The sequence below is a fragment of the Apodemus sylvaticus genome, chromosome 6, assembly GCF_947179515.1.
Source record: "Apodemus sylvaticus chromosome 6, mApoSyl1.1, whole genome shotgun sequence".
Taxonomy (NCBI): domain Eukaryota; kingdom Metazoa; phylum Chordata; class Mammalia; order Rodentia; family Muridae; genus Apodemus; species Apodemus sylvaticus.
In genome coordinates, this window is record NC_067477.1 from 30,527,158 (window position 1) to 30,537,206 (window position 10,049).

Genomic DNA, 10,049 nt, shown 5'->3' on the forward strand with positions numbered 1-10,049 from the left:
GATTTCGGCCCTGAGTTTGATGATTTCCTGCCTTCTACTCCTCCTGGGCGAAATAGCTTCTTTTTGTTCCAGGGCTTTCAGGTGTGGTAATGTATGCTCTCTCCATTTTCTTTTTGGAGGCACTCAGGGCTATGAGTTTTCCTCTTAGCACTGCTTTCATTGTGTCCCATAGATTTGGGTATGTTGTGTTTTCATTTTCATTGTGTTCTAAAAAGTCTTTAATTTCTTTCTTTATTTCTTCCTTGACCAAGGTATCATTGAGTAGAGTATTGTTCAGTTTCCACGTGTATGTGGGCTTTCTGTTCTTTCTGTTGCTATTGAAGACCACTTTTACTCCATAGTGATCAGATAGGAGGCATGGGATTAGTTCGATCTTCTTATATTTGTTGAGGTCTGTCTTGTGACCAATTATATGGTCGATTTTGGAGAAGGTACCATGAGGTGCTGAGAAAAAGGTATATTCTTTTGTTTTAGGATAGAATGTTCTATATATATCTGTTAAATCTAATTGGTCCAAAGCTTCAATTAGTTTCATTGTGTCCCTGTTTAGTTTCTGTTTTCCTGATCGGTCCATTGAGGAAAGTGCAGTGTTGAAGTCACCCACAATTATTGTGTTAGGTGCAATGTGTGCTTTTAGTTTTAATAAAGTTTCTTTTACAAAAGAGGGTGCCCTTGCATTTGGGGCATAGATGTTCAGGATTGACAGTTCTTCTTTTTGTATTTTTCCTTTGACCAGCAAGAAGTGTCCCTCAGGGTCTCTTTTGATGACTTTGGGTTGAAAGTCAATTTTATCTGATATTAAAATGGCTACTCCAGCTTGTTTCCTGAGACCATTTGCTTGTAAAATTGTCTTCCAGCCTTTTACTCTAAGGTAGTGTTTGTCTTTGACCCTGAGGTGTGTTTCCTGTAAGCAGCAAAATGTAGGGTCCTGTTTACGTATCCATTCAGTTAGTCTGTGTCTTTTTATTGGGGCATTAAGTCCATTGATGTTAAGAGATATTAAGGAATAGTGATTGTTACTTCCTATCATTTTTGACGTTATTTTTTAAATTTGAATGCTTAACTTCTTTTGGGTTTGATGAAAGGTTACTATCTTGCTTTTTCCAGGGTGAAGTTTCCCTCCTTGTATTGGTGTTGTCCTCCTATTATCCTTTTTAGGGCCGGGTTTGTGGATAGATATTGGGTAAACTTGGTTTTGTCATGAAATATCTTAGTTTCTCCATCTATGGTGATTGAGAGTTTTGCTGGATATAGTAGTTTTGGTTGGCATTTGTGTTCTCTTAGAGTCTGCATGAGATCTGCCCAGGACCTTCTAGCCTTCATAGTCTCAGGTGAAAAGTCTGCTGTGATTCTGATAGGTCTTCCTTTATATGTTACTTGGCCTTTTTCTCTTACTGCCTTTAGTATTCTTTCTTTGTTTAGAACATTTGGTGTTTTGATTATTATGTGACGGGAAGTATTTCTGTTCTGGTCCAGTCTGTTTGGAGTTCTGTAGGCTTCTTGTATATTCATGGGCATCTCTCTCTTTAGGTTAGGGAAGTTTTCTTCCATAATTTTATTGAAGATATTTGCTGGCCCTTTAAGTTGTAAATCTTCACTCTCCTCTACGCCTATAATCCTTAGGTTTGGTCTTCTCATTGTGTCCTGGATTTCCTGGATATTTTGGGTTACAAGCTTTTTGCATTTTGCATTTTCTTTAACTGTTGAGTCCATGGTTTCTATGGAATCTTCAGCATCTGAGATTCTTTCTTCTATCTCTTGTATTCTGTTGTTGATATTTGTATCTCTGTCCCCTGATTTCTTCCCAAGGCTTTCTATCTCCAAAGTTGTCTCCCTTTGAGTTTTCTTAGTTGTTTCTACTTCTGATTTTAGATCCTGGATGGTTTTGCTTAGCTCCTTCACTTGCATGTTTGTGTTTTCCTGTAATTCTTTAAGAGATTTTTGTGTTTTCTCTTTCATGACCTCAGCCTGTTGACCAAAGTTCTCCTGTATTTCTTTAAGAGATTTTTGTTTTTCGTCTTTCATGACCTCAGCCTGTTGAGCAAAGTTCTCCTGTATTTCTTTAAGTGTTTTTTGCATTTCCTCCTTGTTGGTTTTTGTATTCTCCTGGATTTCTTTCAATGATTTTTGTGTTTCCCTTGCAAGGGCTTCTAACTTTTGATCCATTGTCTCCTGAATTTCTTTATGTATGACCTTCATGTGTTCCTGTACCAGCATCATGACCAGTGATTTTAAATCCAAATCTTGTTTTACTGGTGTGATGGGGTATCCAGGACATGTTGGTAGAGGAGAATTGGGTTCAGATGTTGCCATATTGCCTTGATTTCTGTTAGTGACGTTCCTGCGTTTGCCTTTTGCCATCTAGATCTCACTGGTGTTAGTTTATCTTGTCAGTGCTGGACTCACCAGTGCAAGCTGCCCCTTCCCAGTTGGCCTCTGGTGCACAGCTTACCTCCTGCACTGCTTGTAGACAGTGTGCTGCTGCCCAGGCTGTTCAGATCCCAAAGCAGGCACCCGAAGGCTCCCGCTGGGGCCCGCTGGATTCACTGGAGCACACTGACTTCTCCCAGCTGGCCGCCCGGAAGCCCAGCTAGCCACTTGCAGGACTTGGAGATGTAATGCTGCCGCCCAGACTGATCTGGATCCTGAAGCGGAGAGAGTAGAGCTAAGGGCTTCTGCCTGAGGCCTTGCCCCAGATTGTGTCTGTGGAGCAGATGGAGCCTGTGTGCACTCCCAGGGAGTGCTGCCGGTGTATGCTACTGTGACCTCCCCTGTGTTCCGCTCACTCCGCTGGGCAGCCGATCTGCCAAACGGGCTGTCGCACACAAGGTTAGCCTGGCCGCCCAGTCCCTGAGTCCAGGCAAAAGCCTGGGAGGCCAAGGTCTGAGCAAAGTTCTCCTACGGCTTTGACTGTTAATTGGGTTTGCCAGGTGACTAGGATGGCGGGCGTGCGCGCCCGCGCTCCCTGAAAGCGCCGGGAGAGTCTGCTTTGCTAACAATCACCTGGGTAGGTTGACTCACAGATGGCCCACCAAGCCGCCCAGTTCTTGGGGTCAGTCCTGTGCCTTTTGGGGCCTGGACCCCCGCTTTGTTAGCCTTAGGCTATGCCTGTTACAGGTCTGCCCGCCTGAGCTCTCTGTTGCCCTGCAGGCAAAATGGCGGCGGCGCGCTCGCAGGCTTGGGCAAAAAACCTCCTGGCTGGGTTGGCACCCCGATGGCCCCCCGACCCGCCCAGGGCCTGGGTGCAGGCCAACGCCCGTCGGGCTCAGACCACTGCGGTGTTGGCCTCGGATTATGTTTGTGTACCTCAGTCTGTCCGATTCCTGGAGTACGGAACCAAGATGGATGCTCCTCTCCTGACTGGTGGGAGGCCGAGTTCTGAGTTCTGAAGTGGCCTCCGTGCAGGAAAGGCGCCGCACAACTGCAGCTGCTTGCTGTCCGGCTGGTCAGCGAAGGTCAGTGGTCGTGGGCACAGGGCCTAACTGGTCCCTGTGACGCCTTGGTTCCACTGCTGATGGCCCTTCAGCTGGAGCAGCCACTGCTGCCGCTGCTGCCGCTGCTGCCGCCCCACCTCCTCCTCTCCTGTATTTCTTTAAGGGAGTTATTTATGTCCTTCTTGAAGCCCTCCATGAGCATCATGACTTGTGATTTTAAATCCAAATCTTGGTTTCCTGGTGTGTTGGGGTATCCAGGAGTTGCTGTTATGGGAGAATTGGGTTCGGATGGTGCCATATTGCCGTGATTACTGTTAGCAACATTACTATGTTTGCCTTTTGCCATCTGGTTATATCTGGTGATAGTTGGTCCTGCTGTCACTGGCTGATGCTTGCCCCTCCTGTGTGCCTACAGGCCTATCTCAGCAACCCTGGGTGACCTGCTTTCCCCTGGCACAAATTGCTGTGGAGCTGACAAGTTCCTGGGTGCAGGTGGAGTCCTGGTGGAATGTGGTCTCTAGCTATCCTCTACTCTGGTGATCCCTGCCTACCAATCTGTTACACAGTCACAGGAACAAAGATGGCAGCCGAGACCCATTCTCTTATAGTTAGTTGTATTTGGGTATGTAGCTCTGTGGTCCCGATCAACTCTGGGTGCAGGCTATGCTGGCTGTCACGTCTGCACAGCTGTATGTATAGCTGGCTTCAAGAGCGACTTGGAGATGGTGCGCTGTGGCAGGGGATTTTCCTGATCTGGAGGTGGAAACATGAAGGCTCCTGTGAGAGGCCTCCCAACAGGATCTTCCAATCTGCAGAGCTGTCTCACCTGTGCAGGCTGCATCCTCTGCGCTGGCTGCTGGTTGGATATCTGTCTACATGCACCACTTGGAGATGGTGTGCTGTGGAAGAAGATGTTCCTGATCCAGAGGTAGAAACTGGAAGCCAGAAGCCCTGGGAGTCTTTTTTTTTTTTGACAGCCTAATCTTTTTTTATTGGGGTAATGGATCTCTAGAAGGAAGGCCTGGGGCCCTCACTGCACAGCTTGTTCATTGGCACTGCCTCCAGAATCCTGTGGCTTCATCATATCTGGAAGCTCTGGAGGGCTGGAGAAGGGCTCTATGCGCAGAGCTTTAAAGGCTTCACCTGCTCGGAAGGCCAGGCCCACTGTGGCTGGGGCCTGTGGCAGTACCTTCTGACTAGTGAAACCACACTCACCCAGAGTTTTTCCATCATCAAGGAGTTGGTGGTCCTTGTACACCGCTGCTCCAATGGTGGCCACTAGAGAATGCCCTCAACGATGCGCTTCAGTTGGAACACTGTGCTCAACTCCTTGGCATCCGTAAAGATGTTGGTCTTGTGGTGCAGGATCATGAGAAACATGTTGTCAGTGCTAGCCCGCAGCCCCTGGCGTGGCCCTAGAGCCCCAGCCGCCGCCGGCCCAGCGTCCCCACCCCTGGAAGTCTTAAGCTCTCACTTCTGCATAGATCTAGATCTGCTCTATCTCAAATATCATAAATTTCAGGCAGCCTATGAAAAGAACACTTGATCATTTCTCCCAAGTAGGCCTAACTCTGATAGACTTGAGTGGGCTTGTAAAGAACACACCTTTGAGCTTTTCTTTCACTCTGGCAATACAAGGCTAAAAGGAGTTACATGGCAAAAACATCATTGAAAGATATCCCTGACCCTAATTATTGTGAGACTCAGATCAGTAGTATGAATAGGGGTGAGCTCATGTACCTCAAAAGTAGAGTTTTAAAGTTATAAATCAAGCTAACTATCTGGTAACTAAATCTTGTTCTATCCTTTGACATACAAATGCAGCTTTCAAGTTGGGCTTGCACTTTCTGGTCTTCAACACTTTAAAAGTCCTTACTGGAGCCTGGTGACATAGACTGTGCTATCTCTAGGTTCTGTATAACCCAGCTTAGGTCTTTATGGTGAGGATCCTGACATAAGATGTATAGTAGACCCTCAGTTGAGTAAGTGAGAGAGTGGGTGATTCAATATACCTGCAAATGGAAGAACCTGCGAAGTGATCTGGATAGTCCTTGGAAACATATAATATGTGGGCCAAAATGGAGTGAGTGTGGTTTTAAAACAGAGAACCTGCCACTAGGAGCAGATTTCTCATCTGTCCTTTGCTTTTCTGCTTGGGCCCCAATGATGCTTGAAAGGGATTCTGAGAAACGGACACTTATCACTTATGTCTGAAAATAGGATATAGTGATTGTATTTGGTAACAAAAGTGAGGAGCATACCTTGACCAGAGGAGCAGGATTTCTAAGTTACAAATGAGGACAATTTATGCTTACAGATATAAAATCTGATAAGCAGCAGCTGATGTGCCCTGACAGTGGTTCTTTTCCATATCATAATATTTAGAAATATCTTTCACCCTCCTTTTACTTCTCCAGTTTTCCAATCTTATCATATGCATGCTGTGCTGCTCTACAGAACTGTCTCTGTGTATTTGCCTCTTCTTGTAAGATTTAAGCTAAAGCTAAGAAGTGTTGGCAGCAAAAGAAGAAGAAAGTTAAGGAACAGAATCTACTCTGTGCCTTAGGCTATCTGAAGAGGCTGCCCTCCTGGGTGATATGCATACAGAGAACCTGCCAGTTCCCTTAGAAAACACAGCTTATCTACAAGTATTACTGCACTATCCATTACCCCAAAGAAATTGATAGATACAGAGATGTTATAAAGAAAAGAGTTAGAAAGCATAGGCTAGAGAGCACCTTCTAGGAATTTAAAATGCTAAAAATAATCAGAATTTGAGTTTAATGATTACCTAACCTTCTTGCAAATTTCCACAAATTGTAGCTATCATGAAGTACAGAGAGATGAATCACAGCCTTTTTCTCTACAGAAAGAAACTTTCTGAGTTGCTCTTTGGGGAAAATAGCTGGGTTAAATGAGACCAACTGCTTTGCATGTTTGATTTGAAGCAGATCTGACAATGACACACCAAGGAGGAGGTATCTGCATCCTAGCAAGACCTGCCAAGGTTAAGAAGGAGGCAGAGGCATAGACATTTGCCACAGACCACTAGTCCCAATAGGATTAATTTAAAACTGTCTGTTATTTATTACTCTTGGGCCATTTGTTTTAGGGAAGACTGTCTTGGATTACAAATGGCTATGAACCTGATTATAGTTGTACGGAATTAAACCTTAAATAAGCACAGAAAAAGATGAAGATTTGAAGGAAAACTGATTAGAAGGATAGCAAATTCTACACTGAAATAAATTCCCTCTCCCCTGAGGATGTCCCAAGAGTATAAGTTCTGAGAAATATATTTGAAATGTTAATTCGCTTAAGATAGAAACATTTGGTGGGGGGGTCTATTTGTCACAAATTTGATCTTTACCTGGGATTGCATCAATGGGAAACTCAGATAGTCCCTTGAGAAAGAGGTGATATAGCATCTTCCCAATAATTGTATTGAAAGTCAATTCCAGGCTTTAAAGAAACCAAATACATTTTATACCAGAAGGCAGGAAAAAAAAAATAAATGGAGATCCTTTCCAGAAACCTAAAATATAGAAAGTGTAAGGGAAGTAGGGGTAATAATCTATTTTTATCTCATGGTTTTAAAAAAGATGAATGAAATCACCAAGAAATTAGACAGTAAGACCAAGATTATAAAACTAATAAATGAAAGCAGTATAGACTCTTAGTTTCCCATGAAAACTAGTAGCAGACTGCAACAGTCAATAACTGGTCCTGATAATTACTGATTATGAAACTGTGACTAAAATCATTTCTGCTTCTCATTTTTTCTACATATAAGCAGGAACCATATTTTCTCTTACTTTGGTATTTCAACAATATTTAGACATGTTATTTAATACAAAGTCATTTGTATGGCTTAAAAAAAGGTAAACATCTAGTAAATAAAAATCATTATTCTGAAGAATGAAGAGAAGGGGTGAATGAATTTTATATGCAGCAAGATGAAAACCAGTATGAAGGACTTATATTTGTATCTAATAAAACCAATGTTATACTCAATTGTAGCTGTAAAAGACATAGTTGAACTATCAGTACAGTAAAGATGACTACTATTGGAAGAGATAAAATGTCTGTGGTGAATTTAAAAAGTCAGTTAAAGAGCTTAGTAATATATGGAATGATTAACCATAAATAGAGATAAGATTGTGATTACATGTTATGCCCAAGGTAATAGCTTGGGAGACAGTGAAAGTTGATTAAATAGTTGAATGGTTGGGTGGGTGGGTGGGTGGGTGAATAATTGAATATCTAATTGGCTTCTTGGTTGATTGGTTGAATACTTGAATGTCTAGTTGGTTGGTGGGTAGGTAGGTTGGTTGGTTGATTAGATGATTGTTTGGATACGTGATTGGATAGTTGATTGCTTCATTTTTTTTTTTTTTTATGAATTGGCATAGTTACGGGAAAGAAGATGGGATTACAAAAAAATCCTTTGGAGTTCCAAATAAACGATAGAGGTGAAAGGTGTAGTGTCCATGCACAGATGCATAGGACAGAATAACTACACTGCAAAATGGCAGATAATATGGAGAAAGATGCATCTAAAAACACCCACCTGTCTGTGACATATTAGGATCTGCCACACCATTAAGGTTATTTTTAGTTCTAAGTGATATATTCAGAAGAATTACTGCATGCCAGAAGTTAGCTAATTTTATTTCATATCTTCAACATAACTTGTAATGATTCATGATACAAACAGCAAAATATCCATTTTATTTTTTTGAATGTTCTGACTTCTCTTTTTTTAATATTTTTATTTTCTATATTCTTTGTTTACATTCCAAATGATTTCTCCTTTCCTGGATCCCCCCTCCCTATATGTCCCATAAACCTTCTTCTCTCCATCCATTCTCCAGTCACCTCCCTCCTTTTTCTCTGTCCTTATATTCCCCTCCAATGCTAGGTCAATCCTTTCCAGGATCAGGAGCCTCTCCATAATTCTTCATGGGAATCATTTCTTATGCAATTTGTGTCTTGGGTAGTCAGGGCTTCGGGGCTAATTAATATCCACTTATCAGAGATTGCATTTCATGTGTATTCTTTTGTGATTGGGTTACCTCACTTAGGATGATATTTTCCAGATCAAACCATTTGCCTAAAAATTTTGTGAATTTATTGTTTCTAATTGCTGAGTAGTATTCCATTGTGTAAATATACCACATTTTCTGTATCCATTCCTCCTTTGAGGGACATCTGGGTCCTTTCCAGCTTCTGGCTAATAGAAATAAGGCTGCTATGATCATAATGGAGCATGTGTCTTTATTGCATGCCTGGGAATCCTTTGGGTATTTGCCCAGGAGAGGTCTAGCAAGGTCCTCCGGAAGTGTCATGTCCAGTTTTCTGATGAACTGCCAGACTGATTTCCAAAGTGGTTGTACCATCTTACAGCCCCACCAGCAGTGGAGGAGTGTTCCTCTTTCTCCACATCCTTGCCAACACCTGCTGTCTCCTGAGTTTTTGACCTTAGCCATTCTGACTAGTGTGAGGTGAAATCTCAGGGTTGTTTTGATTTGCATTTCCCAAATGACTAATGATGTTGAGCACTTCTTAAGGTGCCTCTTGGCCACCCGAATTTCTTGAGGTTAAAACTCTTTGTTTAGATCTGTACCTCATTTTTTAATAGGGTTATTTGCTTCCCTGGGGTCTAACTTCTTGAGTTCTTTGTATATATTGGATATTAGCCCTCTATCAGATGTAGGGTTGGTGAATATCCTTTCCCAATTTGATGGTTGCCATTTTGTCCTTTTAACAGTGTCCTTTGCCTTACAGAAACTTTGCAATTTTATGAGGTCCCATTTGTCAATTCTTGATCTTAGAGCATAAGCTATTGGTGATCTGTTCAGGAACTTTTCCCCTGTGCCCATGTCCTCAAGGGTCTTTCCCAGTTTCTTTTCTATTAGTTTCAGTGTGTCTGGTTTTACATGGAGGTCCTTGATCCACCTGGAGTGAAGTTTAGTACATGGAGATAAGAATGGATCAATTCGCATTCTTCTGCATGCTGACCTCCAATTGAACCAGCACCATCTGTTGAAAAGGCAATCTTTTTTCCACTAGATGTTTTTGGCTCCTTTGTTGAAGATCAAGTGACCATAGGTGTGTGGATTCATTTCTGGGTCTTCAATTCTATTCCATTGGTCCACTTGTCTGTCACTGTGCCAGTACCATGCAGTTTTTAACACTATTGCTCTGTAGTATTGCTTGAAGTCAGGGATACTGATTCCCCCAGAATTTCTTTTGTTGTTGAGAATAGTTTTAGCTATCCTGGGTTTTTTGTTATTTAAGATGATTTTGAGAATTGTTTTTTCTAACTCTGTGAAAAACTGAGTTGGGATTTTGATGGGGATTGCATTGAATCTGTAGATCACTTTTGGCAAGATGGCCATTTTAACTATATTAATCCTGCTGATCCACGAACATGGTAGATTTTTCCATTTTCTGAGATCTTCGATTTCCTTCTTCAAAGACCTGAAATTCTTGTCGTATAGATCTTTCACTTGTTTGGTTAGAGTCACACCAAGATACTTTATATTGTTTGTGGCTATTGTGAAGGGTGTAATTTCCCTAACTTCTTTCTCAACCTGCTTATCCTTTGAGTAT

At 42.2% G+C, this 10,049-nt stretch overlaps 1 pseudogene; it reads right to left on the reverse strand.

The window, feature by feature from the left end:
• Positions 1-4,447: 4,447 nt before the first annotated feature.
• On the reverse strand, positions 4,448-4,814 carry LOC127687873 (elongin-B-like; annotated as a pseudogene).
• Positions 4,815-10,049: the final 5,235 nt, after the last annotated feature.